General features: G+C 46.8%; 1 protein-coding gene across 3 annotated transcripts in view; it reads right to left on the reverse strand.

Moving 5' to 3' along the window:
* LOC123764954 (uncharacterized) overlaps positions 1–16,869 on the reverse strand; it is a 196,835-nt gene that overhangs the window by 105,814 nt on the left and 74,152 nt on the right. The window contains exon 1 of one of the 3 annotated variants that reach the window (XM_069333279.1): positions 7,097–7,517. The exons of 1 other annotated variant lie outside the window; for it this stretch is intronic. The gene's annotated coding sequence lies outside the window, so the exon portion shown is untranslated. Of the gene's footprint in view, positions 1–7,096; positions 7,518–16,869 lie in introns of those variants that run through there. One more of the 3 variants, XM_069333278.1, reaches the window with a different exon arrangement.

Here is a 16,869-nt window from a genome sequence, read left to right on the forward strand (position 1 = left end):
TGATGTCATGATAGAACCTTTGCTAGCACTGATGTCATGATAGAACCTTTGCTAGCACTGATGTCATGATAGAACCTTGGCTAGCACTGATGTCATGATAGAACCTTTGCTAGCTCTGATGTCATGATAGAACCTTGGCTAGCACTGATGTCATGATAGAACCTTTGCTAGCTCTGATGCCATGATAGAACCTTGGCTAGCAAGGGAGGCGCCTGACAGCTGGATGAACAGCGCTTCGGATTCGTAGTCCTGAGGTTCCGGGTTCGATCCCCGGTGGAGGCGGAGACAAATGGGTAAAATGTTTCTTTCACCCTGATGCCCCCTGTTACCTATCAGTAAACAGGTACCTGGGAGTTAGACAGCTGCTTCCTGGGAATGTATAACAAAAAAGGAGTACTGGTCGAGGACCGGGCTGCGGGGACGCTAATTCCAGAAATCATCTCAATATAGGATTCACCAGTTACGAAACCTGTACATCTTTCCACAATCATGGCCGCTTTGTTACGTCTATTTCACAGCACTCGAAGGTTATTGTTGGCTTACGTAACCTCGTATAGTCCCCTCTGGCGCTCAGGAACTGGGGCCAGATTCACGAAAGCACTTACGCAAACACTTACGAACCTGTACATCTTTTCTCAATCTTTGGCGGCTTTGTTTACAATTATTAAACAGTTAATGAGCTCCGAAGCACCAGGAGGCTGTTTATAACAATAACAACAGCTGACTGGCAAGTTTTCATGCTTGTAAACTGCTTAATAAATGTAAACAAAGCCGTCAAAGATTGAGGAAAGATGTACACGTTCGTAAGTGCTTGCGTAAGTGCTTTCGTGAATCTGGTCCCTGTTTATTAACTTGACTCGGACCTGTCGAGTTCGATTCATAGAAAACGTAGACATTTGTGAGCCTCTTTATCATAGCAAGTTGGCTTTGTCACCTTGTTTGTCATAACGTACAGAATGCGACCTATTAATTGCGAGGCCAGGGGCCATATTCACGAAGCAGTTACGCAAGTACTTACGAACGTGTACGTAATTCCTCAATCTTTGACAGCTTTGGTTACATTTTTTAAACAGTTTACAAGCATGAAAACTTCCCAATCAACTGTTGTTATTGTTATAAACAGCCTCCTGGTGCTTCGAACCTCATTAACTGTTTAATAATTGTAAACAAAGCCGCCAAAGATTGAGAAAAGATGTACAGGTTCGTAAGTGCTTGCGTAACTGCTTCGTGAATCTGGCCCCTGGTCTGGGAGGGGGTGTGGTCCACTGGTCTGGGAGGGGGTGTGGTCCACTGGTCTGGGAGGGGGTGTGGTCCACTGGTCTGGGAGGGGGTGTGGTCCACTGGTCTGGGAGGGGGTGTGGTCCACTGGTCTGGGAGGCGGTGTGGTCAACTGGTCTGGGAGGCGGTGTGGTCCACTGGTCTATGAGAGGGTGTGGTCAACTGGTCAGAGACGCGGTGTGGTCCACTGGTCTGGGAGGGGGTGTGGTCCACTGGCCAGAGACGCGGTGTGGTCCACTGGTCTGGGAGGGAGGTGTGGTCAACTGGTCAGAGACGCGGTGTGGTCCACTGGTCTGGGAGGGAGGTGTGGTCCACTGGCCAGAGACGCGGTGTGGTCCACTGGTCTAACCATCACAGGCCGCCAGCCAGCCAGAGATGGTCATCACACCACCACTCCCGCCAGTTGCAACAGGTCCCGCCGACCTGCAACAGGTCCCGCCGACCTGCAACAGGTCCCGCCGACCTGCAACAGGTCCCGCCGACCTGCAACAGGTCCCGCCGACCTGCAACAGGTCCCGCCGACCTGCAACAGGTCCCGCCGACCTGCAACAGGTCCCGCCGACCTGCAACAGGTCCCGCCGACCTGCAACTGGCAACCAAAGCTGATGTCCCGCACTTTTATATGATAAACATAAAATGACTCGGTCAGCCACCGCTCTTACACAACAACAACTCCACAGAAAACGGGCGATCGAGTCAGTAAACAAAAGGAGGAAATATTTGTCAACTCTTCCACTGTTGTTAACAACACAAAGACGAGTTACCTGCCGTTGTTGTAATGATAATCACAACCATTATGTTATAAAATACGACTAATAACTAAATAGTAACAATACAACTAATATTATAACAGTTGAATTAGAATATATTGAATTAATTCAATCTCCTAAGTTACCCCAACTTAAGTTTATAAATTATCTCTTATAAACTTATCAGTACAAGTACACTTAGAACTTGCTTAAGTCCTGGATTATGTTCATCATTAAAGTATACCTGATGAGTGATCAAGTCAGCTATAAAGTGTTGCAAACATTGCTAAGAATTGAATTGACTGATATCATAACTGGCATGATGACTTATGAAGATTTTCTGTACATTTCATCCGTTTATGTCTTACTTATTGCATGTTGCAACTGATAACTTTATTCCTGAGTAACTCCAGCAACACCCCCGGGGTCCTGTAACGCCCCAGGGGTCCTGTAACGCCCCCGGGGGTCCTGTAACGCCCCCAGGGGTCCTGTAACGCCCCCGGGGGTCCTGTAACGCCCCCAGGGGTCCTGTAACGCCCCCGGGGGTCCTGTAACGCCCCCAGGGGTCCTGTAACGCCCCCGGGGGTCCTGTAACGTCCCCGGGGGTCCTGTAACGTCCCCGGGGGTCCTGTAACGTCCCCGGGGGTCCTGTAACGCCTCCGGGGGTCCTGTAACGCCCCCGGGGGTCCTGTAACGCCCCCGGGGTCCTGTAACGCCCCCGGGGTCCTGTAACGCCCCCGGGGTCCTGTAACGCCCCTGGGGGTCCTGTAACGCCCCTGGGGGTCCTGTAACGCCCCAGGGGGTCCTGTAACGCCCGCAAATTACTGGTCAACGTCCCAGGGTACTGGTTAACGCCCCCGGGGTCCGGTAGTGTCAAGAGTCAATTGTATGTAAATAAAGGGTAGAAGTGGAAATAAAGACAACGACGATAAATAGAAAAGTTAATGACGTGCAACAAAGGAATTAACAAGATAAAAAGATGAATCAGAAACGGAGAGAAGCAGAGAAGAGAACGATAACAAGGAGGAGAGAGAAGAATGGGGTGAACGCTACATTACAAACAGAAAAAAAATTAAAAAAAGTAACAAAATGGAAAATTGGTACGGACCTACTTGTTTATATATAAACATAGAAGAAGAGAGAGAGAGAGAGAGAGAGAGAGAGAGAGAGAGAGAGAGAGAGAGAGAGAGAGAGAGAGTAGTAGTAGTTGTAGAGAAAGATGAACAAATTCAGAAAGAAATACAAGGAAGAGAGGAGTGAGGGAAGAGTGACGAGGAAGAGAGGGAGGGAGGGAGAGAGAGAGAAAGGGTGGGGGGGGGGGGGGGCGAGGCAGTGAGATTACAGCGACCACATTCCCCAAACCAATTAGGCCATCCAGGCCGGAAGTAAACGGAATTTGCCAGTTTCATCACGACGGAAAGAGGTGAGAAAATGGGGAAGAGGGGGAGGGGGGATGTGAGTGAGAGGGGGGTCTGAATATGAGGCATAGAGGAGAGTGAGGGGGAAGGACAGTGAAGGGGGAGTGGGGGGGAAGGGGGTTGAAGGTGAAGAGAGGGAGAGCCACGGGATCGAGTCTTGGGTCCAACATCTTCAGAGCTTAAGGGGTCGCCTGGCCAAGTGGGAAGCTTTTGGGATATAGATCCAATGGAAATGAAAGGAGCAGCGGTGTCCTAACTCTGTGGAGAGGGAGAGCGAGGAGAGAGGGAGAGTGAGAGGGAGAGTGAGGAGAGAGGGAGAGAGTGAGAGAGACATGAGAGAAGCAGAGCAAGAAAGCTGTGCACCAGGGGAGGCGAGGTACACACTTGCTGCTATACCAACCCGTCCATTGCATTTTGCCGCATAATTCCCTTAAGACCAAAATCTAATTGTACTGAAAAATCACAGCGCCTCGGAAAGATTGAAGTAATGTTCCGTTTTCTATTCGTGGTTCCTCGGTTTGGTTTGGTTCCGGGAATTTTGTATGGTATTTTTTTTGTGACGTGTGACAGGATGAACAACGCAGCGGGTTTTCTTCCTATTGGGGAGTGTTGTACATGCTGCTATGGCGGTGTGTCCACTCACAGGATGAGTGGCGCTGCCCAATACTGTCACTATGGCGGTGTGTCCACTCACAGGATGAGTGGCGCTGCCCAATACTGTCACTATGCCGGTGTGTCCACTCACAGGATGAGTGGCGCTGCCCAATAAACTCGCCCCTCGGGGCAAAATTAAAAATTAACTAGCCTCGGTACTTTCTTAAGCGTAAATTTCTAATACAATATATTGTTAATTTTTCGTTCAGTCGCGAATTAAAAATTGAGTCGTGAACAAATTAAGTTCATCAACTGAATCTGTCAATCCTTCCGTCAATTTCGTAATCAGTAATTCTTGCACTGACATATTAATCAATTAACCTACTGTGTGTTGAACATATTTGATTTACATAATCTTGACTTAACCTCTTGATAATAACTTATTGAGGCGCTTTGCTCAGACATGCAGCAAAAGATGTTCAATCATCTTGGTCCAAGGATGGTTCTTGAGACGAGACCAGTGACTGCTGAAATGCGCCTGTTGCGATATGCTTCTTGGACTGAGTCAAGCATAAAGAGGCATAAGACTTCATGCTTAAGGTTGACATCTGTGTTGATGCAGTTCCAGTGATCCCATCAGCACTTGTGGTTAGACTAGTCTCCATTCTGGGTCGTAAAAGCAGTTTACAAGAGCAGGCAAATTAACAGTTCCACAAACATCACTAAACGCTAAACTTAAAACACTCACCCACCTGCCAACATCGCCAGCGTCCAGCAGAGCGAGACACCTCACACTTACCTAAAGAAAAAGAAAACAAAAAATGTTTTGAAACGTCATTAAAAGTTCATCATTTTAAAATGATCTCAAAGTTTACTTCTACATCAAGAAATCAAAATTGTTGAAATAAACCTTCGAACGACAAGTGTTCTCAGCTTAATTTCTGTTTTTATACGCGTTATTTTTCTTAATAAAAAATCATAGCATACAAGAGCCAGACTTCTGGCCCTAGCTAGAAAATATATAATAAAAACCATTGAGTGAGAAGCTGAGTTTTCAAGGGCGGGAAGATTGGGAAGATTGGGCAAAGGGGAAGATTGGGAAGATTGGGCAAGGGGGAAGATTGGGGAAGATTGGGAAGATTGGGCAAGGGGGAAGATTGGAAAGATTGGGCAAGGGGGAAGATTGGGAAGCTTTTTACAGAATGTGTCCGGTTGGTGGAAGTCTGTTAATTGTAGTGGCGTGCGTATCGCAGTCACCAACAGTCAGGTTTACCAGGGCACTTAGTTGCATGAGCAAGAACACGCTGACTTTGACCATGAAACAGGAATGTTAATGTCATTCTCACTGTTCTAAAGTCAGTTGGATATTATTGCAAGCAGCCAGCACCACTGCAACACCCCCCCCCCCCCACTACCACCGCGACTTGGGGAGCTGGGATAAGGACAGAGTGACGCAAGGCTGCCCAGTCACTTAGACCCTCGGGGATTGAGCACCGACCCCGCATGATGCCAGGTCGTTCTTGTACAGACTAGTTTAGGTTAGCAGATGTGGCCTATATATATATATATATATATATATATATATATATATATATATATATATATATATATATATATATATATATATATATATATATATGTCGTACCTAGTAGCCAGAACTCACTTCTCAGCCTACTATTCAAGGCCCGATTTGCCTAATAAGCCAAGTTTTCCTGAATTAATATATTTACTATAAGTTTTTTCTTATGAAATGATAAAGCTACCCTTTTCACTATGTATGAGGTCAATTTTTTTTATTGGAGTTAAAATTAACGTAGATATATGACCGAACCTAACCATCCCTACCTAACCTAACCTAACCTATATATATAGGTAAGGTTAGGTTAGGTAGCCAAAAAAAGCTAGGTTAGGTTAGGTTTGGTAGGTTAGGTAGACGAAAAAACATTAATTCATGAAAACTTGGCTTATTAGGCAAATCGGGCCTTGCATAGTAGGCTGAGAAGTGAGTTCTGGCTACTAGGTACGACATATATATATATATATATATATATATATATATATACATTGGATAAGTTTAGATCCAGGGAAGACCTGGGTAAATACTGGTTTGGAAACCTAGGTTGTTGATTTATGGAGTAAATAGATATGGGGATCACCTGATTGTTTCCGGGGTAGGTTAGACAAAAATATCAATGAGTTTGGGCGGGTATGCATATATAGCAGCTGCCTCGTATGGGCCAGAAGGCTATCTGCAATTTTCTTAATTCATATGTGTCATGTTTCAAACCAGAGATACGTTAACTGCGGATCTGTTTGTTTCCATGTAGAGGATACATGGGGTGGCGAATGTTAGGATATCTTACTGTAGCAACAGTGCTCAGGCTTCGAGTCCCGGACAGGGATGACCAACTGGGCACTATTCCTATACTGATGAGCCCCTGTTTACTCAGCAGTAATTGACGACTTTTTGTATAAGGGACTGGGGAGGGGGGGGGGTGTTCCAGGGGTGCCACAGGTGGTGGTGGAGGGCAGGGTGCCACAGGTGGTGGCAGAGGGCAGGGGTGCCACAGGTGGTGGCAGAGGGCAGGGTGCCACAGGTGGTGGCAGAGGGCAGGGGTGCCACAGGTGGTGGCAGAGGGCAGGGTGCCACAGTGAACGGACATAACACGGGGCCAGAGAGGATGGGGGTGTTGATATATCAGTTGGAAAACACGTCTGTCTACCGATAAGAACCTGGCATTTATAAGACCTTAATTGTGTTGCAGCGTGGTGAGTGGCTCCAGCCATGGGAGGAGACTGCTGTGCAAGAGTTGCATGCAACATTACGTGCAAGCTGGCCTCTCACTTGCTCTCTTGGTATTTAGTTCAGGTATCTTACCATACGACCGCGCAAGAGCCAGCCTGCACAACGATTGCAAGGAGAGTTTATGTAAAGAAAAATTGAGATCTGTGGCGAATCTGTTATTAAAGACAATATGACGTGTAAAATATCATGGAAAATATATATATAGGTAATATATGGGAGAAGTAGCTCTATAGAAGGTATAGAAACTTGCCTTAAATATCTGGGTCTATAGGCGAGGCGAGGCGTGTTGACGTCGCCTGATGTACGATAAGTTTCCCCCCGGTAACCTTGGTGGGAGCACACGCGCGCGCGCCCCCCCGGACATTCCCGGCCTGCTGTCTCTCCACCTTCTCCTTCACCAACTACTACTGCAACACTAACAAACGTCTCGGTATATGTTCACAGCCGCGGGGGGCGTCATGGTGCCGCCCTCACTGGTCGTCGTCGGGCGGCGGCGGTGTTGACGACACAACGTGTAGGGACCAAGGACCCGCTGAGCAGCGGCGGCCAGTCAGTAAGACATAGATATCTCGCCACAGATGCTGCAAGCACAGGTGTAGGTGGGAGGCTTGAGTGCCACAACTGCACACAGGACAGTGGTGGTGATGGAGGTGCCAGAGCGCCCAGTCACACACCAGCCAGAGGAGGGGGGGGGAGCGGGGGCACCAGCTGCCAGATACTGTTATAGTCCTCCACATTTACCTCCAACTTTAGTTTCCCTTCCGCGTACATCTTTTTTGTTCCCTCTCATTCGTGTTGCGTCACGGGCCCCTCAGTGGAGGTGGGTCGTGGGGCCCTCCCCCAGCTCCTGCCTCTTCCCCATTGCCTGTGAGTGTGTGTTTAATGACTTTTTTAGGGGCAATACAGTAACTGGAATGTTTTTGTGTGTGGAGTGGAAGCTCGCTATCTGCGGCCGGAAATCTGTTCACCTAGCATGGTGGATATTTCTGGCATGATATATTGGCCAGTTGGCGTCCACCAGTTAGATATCTTGCGTGGTGCATGGAAGCAGGGTTCGACACCAGCCTCAGGGTTGTGAAGAGCCTCCCCCCCGGGGGTTAGGCAGGTGGCTCGCTACCCCCTGAACGACTGACAGGAGGGACAGGCTGACGGGATGTTTATGGAGATAATACTGACCTGGAAATGGCTGTCTTGACAGTTTGTTGTTTGCCTCTGTCTCTGTCTCTCTCTGTCTCTCTCTGTCTCTCTCTCTCTCTCTCTCTGTCTCTGTCTCTCTCTCTCTCTCTCTCTCTCTCTCTCTCTCTCTCTCTCTGTCTCTGTCTCTCTCTCTCTCTCTGTCTCTCTCTCTCTGTCTCTGTCTCTCTCTCTCTGTCTCTGTCTCTCTCTCTCTCTCTCTCTCTCTCTCTCTCTCTCTCTCTCTCTCTCTCTCTCTCTGTCTCTGTCTCTCTCTCTCTGTCTCTGTCTCTGTCTCTGTCTCTCTCTCTCTCTCTGTCTCTCTCTCTCTGTCTCTGTCTCTCTCTCTCTCTCTCTCTCTCTCTCTCTCTCTCTCTCTCTCTCTCTCTCTCTCTCTCTCTCTCTCTCTCTGTCTCTGTCTGTCTCTCTCTCTCTGTCTCTGTCTCTCTCTCTCTCTGTCTGTCTCTCTCTCTCTCTCTCTCTCTCTCTCTCTCTCTCTCTCTCTCTCTCTCTCTCTCTCTCTCTCTCTCTCTCTCTCTCTCTCTCTCTCTCTCTCTCTGTCTCTCTCTCTCTCTCTGTCTCTCTCTCCCTCCTCCCCCCAACACCAGCTCTACAAAAAAAGACAAACCTGTTTTATCTGTAGAAAATGCCAATCAAATTATTTTTCTTTACCTTAAAAGGATTATTAAAGACCCTCCCCCCCTCTCCCCTTGCCGTGTGCAGGGAGTTCTCCCCAGAGAGGTCACAGCGTGCCCCGAACCCCCTCCCACTTGTCACAACGTCACATATATGATGTACTAAATTATCCCCTGAACCTAACCCCATGAACCCACGCATAGAAAATGTGAAATGCTTGTGAGCCGAAGTGTTCGTACATCATATTTTGCCCGTTCGGGATTTTGACGTCAAATAAAATAAAATAAAATGCTATGTATTATTCGAGAGGTCCAGGTTGACCCTCCAGTGGTCAACCCGCTTACTGGAGGGTTGAAGGAACATTTAGACTGTTGGTTCCTGCACTAAGTAGTGATGACGTCTCTCGCTGTGTTCTACGGCGTTGGGACGCATTTGCCCGTCTTGATAATATGTGGTAGTAATGTGTGTATGTATGTGTATGTATGTAGGTTTATGGCATGAATACTTATGTGGGAGGCAGATGTACGCTGCAGACACAGTGGGATGAAAATGCAAATTGTCATTATGTCTGTTCTCACACCTCGAGTTGGGAAAGGTGAGAGAGAGAGAGAGAGAGAGAGAGAGAGAGAGAGAGAGAGAGAGAGAGAGAGAGAGAGAGAGAGCAGGATGGGAGGAAGGGGGGGGGGCAAGTCTTGCAAGTGATGTCACTTTGGTTTTAAAGCGCCGCCCTGGGAGGATTGTCCTTGTGCACTGATCTTTAATTGTTCTCTCCAGTTCACCCACACGCACACGCACGCACGCACACACACACACACACACACACACACACACACACACACACACACACACACACACACACACACACACACACACACACACACACACACACACACAACACGCAGTAATGTTACAAGGTATCATTTGGGAGATGAAATTCTTCTAGAGTCAGAGAGAAAGGCCTGGGGGTTGATATCACACCAGACCTGTCCCCTGAAGCCCATATCAAGAGGATAACATCAGTAGCATATGCCAGGTTGGCTAACATAAGAACAGCATTTAGACACTTGTGTAAGGAATCATTCAGAACTTTGTATACCACCTATATTAGACCAATCCTGGAGTATGCAGCCCCAGCATGGAGTCCATGTCTAGTCAAGCATAAGACTAAACTGGAAAAGGTTTAAAGGTTTGCCACCAGACTAGTACCCGGGCTGAGAGGTATGAGCTACGAGGAGAGACTACGGGAATTAAACCTCACGTCGCTGGAAGACAGAAGAGTTAGGGGGGACATGATCACCACGTACAAGATTCTCAGAGGAATTTACAGAGTGGATAAAGATAGGCTATTTAACACAAGGGGCACACGCACTAGGGGACACAGGTGGAAATTGAGTACCCAAATGAGCCACAGAGATATTAGAAATAATTTTTTCAGTGTCAGAGTGGTTGACAAATGGAATGCATTAGGCAGTGATGTGGTGGAGGCTGACTCCATACACAGTTTCAAGTGTAGATATCATAGAGCCCAGTAGGCTCAGGAACCTGTACACCAGTTGATTGACGGTTGAAAGGCGGAACCAAAGAGCCAGAGCTCAAGCCCTGCAAGTACAAATAGGTGAGTACAACATAACACAATATATATATGTGCATTTCGGGTCCAGTAACTGGCCCAGGAACTATAGCCCAAGTTAACGGTGACGTCACTAGGCTGCACCAATAGAATATGCTTTAACATTCCGAAGTGAATGGCAGTAACCCCCCCCAACCCCCCTTTCCACCCCCCTCAACCCCCCCCCCCCCAACCCCCCATACTCACCACGTTAACTGCTTGTCTCAGGGGGGGGGGGGGGGGGTGAGATGAGATGCAGAGCTCAAATGATTACAATGGAATTCCAGCAGCAACAGATCATTAGGTCGAGCCTCGGGTATCACAAGGAGTGTTCAGCTACTCAAATGCCGGGGCTATGGAACGGGATCGAACCCGCGACCCTGGGGGCTCAACACATTATCTTAGATATATAATCTTGTGAGTGATTTCAGTACGCACAGTATCATAAGTATTGTGCAGTAAGTCACACTTGCAAAACATGAAAGAACTGTGCAAATGAGCGTTGGTGTTCCTTTAAAACCCCCGTGTACGGAACTCCGGTGTGCCCAGCGTTGCTTATTATATATATATATATATACGGGCTCACCATAGCCCGTGCTACTTGGAACCTTTTGTTCCAGGTAGCGAATCTTTAACAACAACAACAACAGCGTTGCTTATAGCACTGCGGAACACCAGCCCCCTCTCTTTGTCCACCCTATCAATTCCCCTGAGAACTTTATATGTGGTGATCATGTCTCCCCCTTACTCTTCCGTCTTCCGGGGACGTGAGGTTTGGCTCTTGCAGCCTTTCCTCGTAGCTCATACCTCTCAGTTCTGGTGGCATACCTCTGAATCTCTCTTTGTCTCATGTTTAACTAGGTATGGACTCCAGGCTGGAGCTGCATACTCCAGGATTGGTCTTGCATAAGTGGTATATAAATAAGGCCCTGAACGATTTCTTACACAAATTTCTAAAGGCAGTTCTTATGTTGGCCAATCTAGCATATGCCGCTGATGATATCCATTTGATTTAGGCTTCTGGGGGATAGGTTCGGTGTGATATCAACTCCCAGATCTTTCTCGTTGAAAGAATAGAATATTTCTCTATTTGCGTGTTTGTACGTACGTGTGTGTGTCTGTTTGCGTGTGTGTGTGTGTGTGTGCGTGCGTGAGTATGCAGGCTTTTATATGTGCGTGTGTGAGCGTGCTCGCCTGTCTTTGAATGTACGTGTGAACTCACCTAATTGTGCTTGCGGGGGAGTTGAGCTCTGGCTCTTTGGTCCCGTGTGTGAGCACTTGCGTGTGTGTTTGCGTGAGGGCGCACGCAGGAGTACCTTTGCATCACCGTTGGGTCGGGACCACCAGTCGTGTCTCGCTCTGAAATACTTCAAGCTCCGTCCGCCTTAAGTTCTCCTCTGATATTAGCCCTTAATCTGGAGGAAAATAGAGACGTTTATCCGAGATCAATATTTACCTGTGTGCTGGACGGTAGAGTCACTGTTTTCTTTGTTGGTGTGTCTGTGATGTGCCTGTTGTTCATGCTGTTCAGCAGGGAGCTGTTCAACAGGGAGCTGTTCAGCAGGGAGCTGTTCAACAGGGAGCTGTTCAGCAGGGAGCTGTTCAGCAGGGAGCTGTTCAGCAGGGAGCTGTTCAGCAGGGAGCTGTTCAGCAGGGAGCTGTTCAACAGGGAGCTGTTCAGCAGGGAGCTGTTCAGCAGGGAGCTGTTCAGCAGAGAGCTGTTCAACAGGGAGCTGTTCAACAGGGAGCTGTTCAGCAGGGAGCTGTTCAGCAGGGAGCTGTTCAGCAGGGAGCTGTTCAGCAGGGAGCTGTTCAGCAGGGAGCTGTTCAGCAGGGAGCTGTTCAACAGGGAGCTGTTCAGCAGGGAGCTGTTCAGCAGAGGGAGTTCTGCAGGGGGGGGGGTAGTGTAGTTTGTATGAAAATTGTAAATTGTGAGCTGCGTGATCACTGGGTGCTTGTCCCGGAGGGCTTCGCCTCCTGGTCCCGGCTCTCAGAGACATGCTCTCGCCCACCAGTAATAATAATAATACAAAAAAAATAGCAATTTGCATGTAAAGTTCTGAGGCAGAATGTGTATAGAAGGTCTGGAGTGTGTATAGTTATGCGTGTATGCGCTGGTATGTGGTGGGGAGTGTTTGAGGTGCCTGTGTGTGTGTGTGTGTGTGTGTGTGTGTGTGTGTGTGTGTGTGTGTGTGTGTGTGTGTGTGCGTGTGTGTGTGTGTGTGTGTGTGTGTGTGTACTCACCTAGTTGTGCTTGCGGGGGTTGAGCTCTGGCTCTTTGGTCCCGCCTCTCAACTGTCAATCAACAGGTGTACAGGTTCCTGAGCCTATTGGGCTCTATCATATCTACACTTGAAACTGTGTATGGAGTCAGCCTCCACCACATCACTTCCTAATGCATTCCATTTGTCAACCACTCTGACACTAAAAAAGTTCTTTCTAATATCTCTGTGGCTCATTTGGGCACTCAGTTTCCACCTGTGTCCCCTAGTGCGTGTGCCCCTTGTGTTAAACAGCCTGTCTTTATCAACCCTGTCGATTCCCTTGAGGATCTTGAATGTGGTGATCATGTCCCCCCTAAGTCTTCTGTCTTCCAACGAAGTGAGGTTTAATTCCCGTAGTCTCTCCTCGTAGCTCATACCTCTCAGCTCGGGTACTAGTCTGGTGGCAAACCTTTGAACCTTTTCCATTTTAGTCTTATGCTTGACTAGATATGGACTCCATGCTGGTGCCGCATACTCCAGGATTGGTCTGACATATGTGGTATATAACGTTCTGAAAGATTCCTTACACAAGTTTCTAAAGGCCGTTCTTATGTTAGCCAACCTGGCATATGCTGCTGCTGTGATCCTCTTGATATGAGCTTCAGGGGACAGGTCTGGCGTGATATCAACCCCCAGGTCTTTCTCTCTCTCGGACTCTTGAAGTATTTCATCTCCCAAGTGATACCTTGTATCTGGTCTCCTGCTTCCTACCCCTATCTTCATTACATTACATTTGCTTGGATTAAACTCTAACAACCATTTGTTCGACCATTCCTGCAGCTTGTCCAGGTCTTCTTGAAGCCTCAAGCTGTCCTCCTCTGTCTTAATCCTTCTCATAATTTTGGCGTCGTCAGCAAACATTGAGAGGAATGAGTCTATACCCTCTGGGAGATCATTTACGTATATCAGAAACAGGATAGGTCCAAGTACAGAGCCCTGTGGGACTCCACTGGTGACTTCACGCCAGTCTGAGGTCTCACCCCTCACTGTAACTCTCTGCTTCCTATTGTTTAGGTACTCCCTTATCCACTGGAGCGCCCTACCAGTTACTCCTGCCTGTTTCTCCAGCTTATGCATCAACCTTTTATGGGGTACTGTGTCAAAGGCTTTCAGACAGTCCAAAAAATGCAGTCCGCCCACCCTTCTCTTTCTTGTTTAATCTTTGTCACCTGATCGTAGAATTCTATCAATCCTGTAAGGCAAGATTTACCCTCCCTGAACCTATGTTGATGGGTTGTCACGAAGTCTCTTCTCTCCAGATGTGTTACTAGGTTTTTTCTCACAATCTTCTCCATCACCTTGCATGGTATACAAGTTAAGGACACTGGCCTGTAGTTCAGTGCCTCTTGTCTGTCACCCTTTTTGTATATTGGTACTACATTAGCAGTCTTCAATATTTCTGATAGGTCCCCCGTTTCCAGTGACCTACTATACACTATGGAGAGTGGTAGGCAAAGTGCTCCTGCACACTCTTTCAATACCCATGGCGACATTCCATCCGGCCCAACAGCTTTTCTCACATCCAGCTCCAATAGGAGCTTCTTGACCTCATCTCTTGTAATTTCGAACCTATCCAAGGTCACCTGGTTTGCTGCCACCTCTTCTAGCGCCGCGACATCTCCCTGTTCTATTGTAAAGACCTCCTGGAACCTTTTGTTGAGTTTTTCACATACCTCTTTGTCATTCTCTGTGTACCTGTCCTCGCCCACCCTAAGTTTCATCATCTGTTCCTTCACTGTTGTCTTCCTCCTGATGTGACTGTGTAGTAGCTTTGGTTCGGTCTTGGCTTTATTAGCTATATCATTTTCATACCTTTTCTCAGCTGCTCTTCTCACACTGACGTACTGTGTTGTTGTTGTGTGTGTGTGTGTGTGTGTGTGTGTGTGTGTGTGTGTGTGTGTGTGTGTGTGTGTGTGTGTGTGTGTGCGTGTGTGTGTGTGTGTGTGTGTGTGTGTGTGTGTGTGTGTGTGTGTGTGTTTTCTTATTTGGTTACATGTCAATGTGTGTATGTTCTGACTTTGTATAAATAGAAGGCCAAATTCAACTTGGCTTCTAAGAGAATAAAATAAAACAGAATTACTTTAATTAAAGCTCATTCACCGGAGCCAGGCCGCGGCGACGCCCGGCCCACACCCTAACCACCATCTCTTTTATTACTGAAATTCTGCTTGAAATTTGTCTTTATTAAATATGCAAATACTGTCCACGCTAAGTAGCCACTGTAAGCTGAACCTCTGTATTTGTGTAAATATTATTATTATTATTATTATTATTATTATTATTATTATTATTATTATTATTATTATTATTATTATTATTATTATTATTATTTTTATTATTATTATTAAAACAGGATTATTCTCCCACCTTCGGAGGAATTACAATTGGTAAACAGAAAGGAAACTTTCGACAAGAAGGATTTGTTATCAAAGTCAAGGTGTTGTGTCGTACCCTCTTAGAACCTCTCATCCCCCGTTCCTTCAGTGAGAAGAAAAAGCCTTAAACCCTCCAGAGATGCAATTTGTAAATCTCTTGTCTTCCTCCCCCCCCCCATGGCGGAAGTGAAGGCACGGCTAATTGGACACTTCTTGACGTGCCTGGAATGTGAAGGTGGAGGTCAAAGGGCAGCCTGTGTCACCAAGAGTCTATATCCCTGCCCACGACCAAGGACCTGAACACAGCACCGCTCCTGTGCCAGGTAAGTCCACCACGGGCTCACCATAGCCCGTGCTACTTGCCCCGCTCCTGTGCCAGGTAAGTTACGGGCTCACCATAGCCCGTGTTACTTGGAACTTGTTCCGAGTAGCTGAATCTATAACAACAACAACAAGGACCTGAGTGATAGCGTGTGTCTTGAGGCAAGAAAATCATAGCGTTAAAGTCATAGCTCTGGGAAAGTTACCTCTGGCGACAGTGGGAGGACCTCACAGGGGGGGAAACATATGTGACAGCGAGGTGTTTAGGCAACATGGACAATGGGGGTGGACAGGAACTCTTTGCAGTTCGTTAGGCAACGTTGTAGTGATACCTGGTTGATGGGGTTCTGGGAGTTCTTCTACTCATGCCTCGGCCTGAGGCCAGGCTTGACTTGTAAGAATTTGGTTCACTAGGCTGTTGCTTGGAGCGGCCCGCAGGCCCACATACCCACCACAGCCCGGTTGATCCGGATCCTGATCTACCCGGCAGTGATTGTTGGTCATCACAACGGAGCGTTGATTGTTGACAGTATATATATATAGTTGACGTTAGTTTACACACAGATTTACAGTAAATTATTTACCTAAGAGAAAGTCATAATAATAACATGAAATAGCTGTAATTATCTACTGTACTGTGTACTCAAGAATGAGATTTGGATTTGAAAGTAACATTAATCAGTGATTGTAAAATCGTTACAGTTGTCAGGTTGAGAATAAGAAACTATTTCAACCATGATTGTTGGCTCTCACAGGTCATCGAGGAAGTGATTGTTTAAGACAACGCAGCGAGGCAGTGATTGTTTAAGACAACGCAGCGAGGCAGTGATTGTTTAAGACAACGCAGCGAGGCAGTGATTGTTTAAGACAACGCAGCGAGGCAGTGATTGTTGTTCCAACTCAAATGAACTACCGTTAACAGAGCGATTGTTCCCGCTTGTTAGGAGAGCGTGACGTCATCACGCAAGGATGCCCTCTATAGATACTTCAATACAAATTGTTTATCAAAAGATCTTATTTTTAAATTATTGTATATTTGTTAAAGAAATGATTAATATGCATAGATTAAATGATTTGTTTTTAATCTAACGAAAATGCAAAATTACTTCCTACATCAACTATCATCAATAATTTAATCAAATAAACTTTGAGTTACGAGCCGACCCAAGTAACATAAGGGAATACACAGCCCAGAACTGTATAATAATCGTTTACATAACGAAATCTGCACTCTAAATAAATATAAGTAAATATATATATAAATGTTTCACTACTAAACGTTCGAAAGATAAAAAACGTGAACCACAAATTAAAACAGCTCACCGAAAACGGGGTTTTGATGGCGGTACCTGAGTGGACTCTCTCTCTCTCTCTCTCTCTCTCTCTCTCTCTCTCTCTCTGTCTGTCTCTCTCTCTCTCTCTCTCTCTCTCTCTCTCTCTCTCTCTCTTCTCTCTCTCTCTCTCTCTCTCTCTCTCTCTCTCTCTCTCTCGGTATTTACAAATATTTGAAACCTAAATTGTAAGTCACATGTGGTTAATTTCTCTGGTGGTTAATTAAGTGCGTTACAGGGTTGCTGTGTGTGTGTGTATTGGTGTATGAAGCGTCAATGATGAGACAGTGAATGCGTGGTTGTTCCATCTGGTT

This window comes from Procambarus clarkii, chromosome 29, assembly GCF_040958095.1.
Source record: "Procambarus clarkii isolate CNS0578487 chromosome 29, FALCON_Pclarkii_2.0, whole genome shotgun sequence".
In the NCBI taxonomy this organism is placed as follows: domain Eukaryota; kingdom Metazoa; phylum Arthropoda; class Malacostraca; order Decapoda; family Cambaridae; genus Procambarus; species Procambarus clarkii.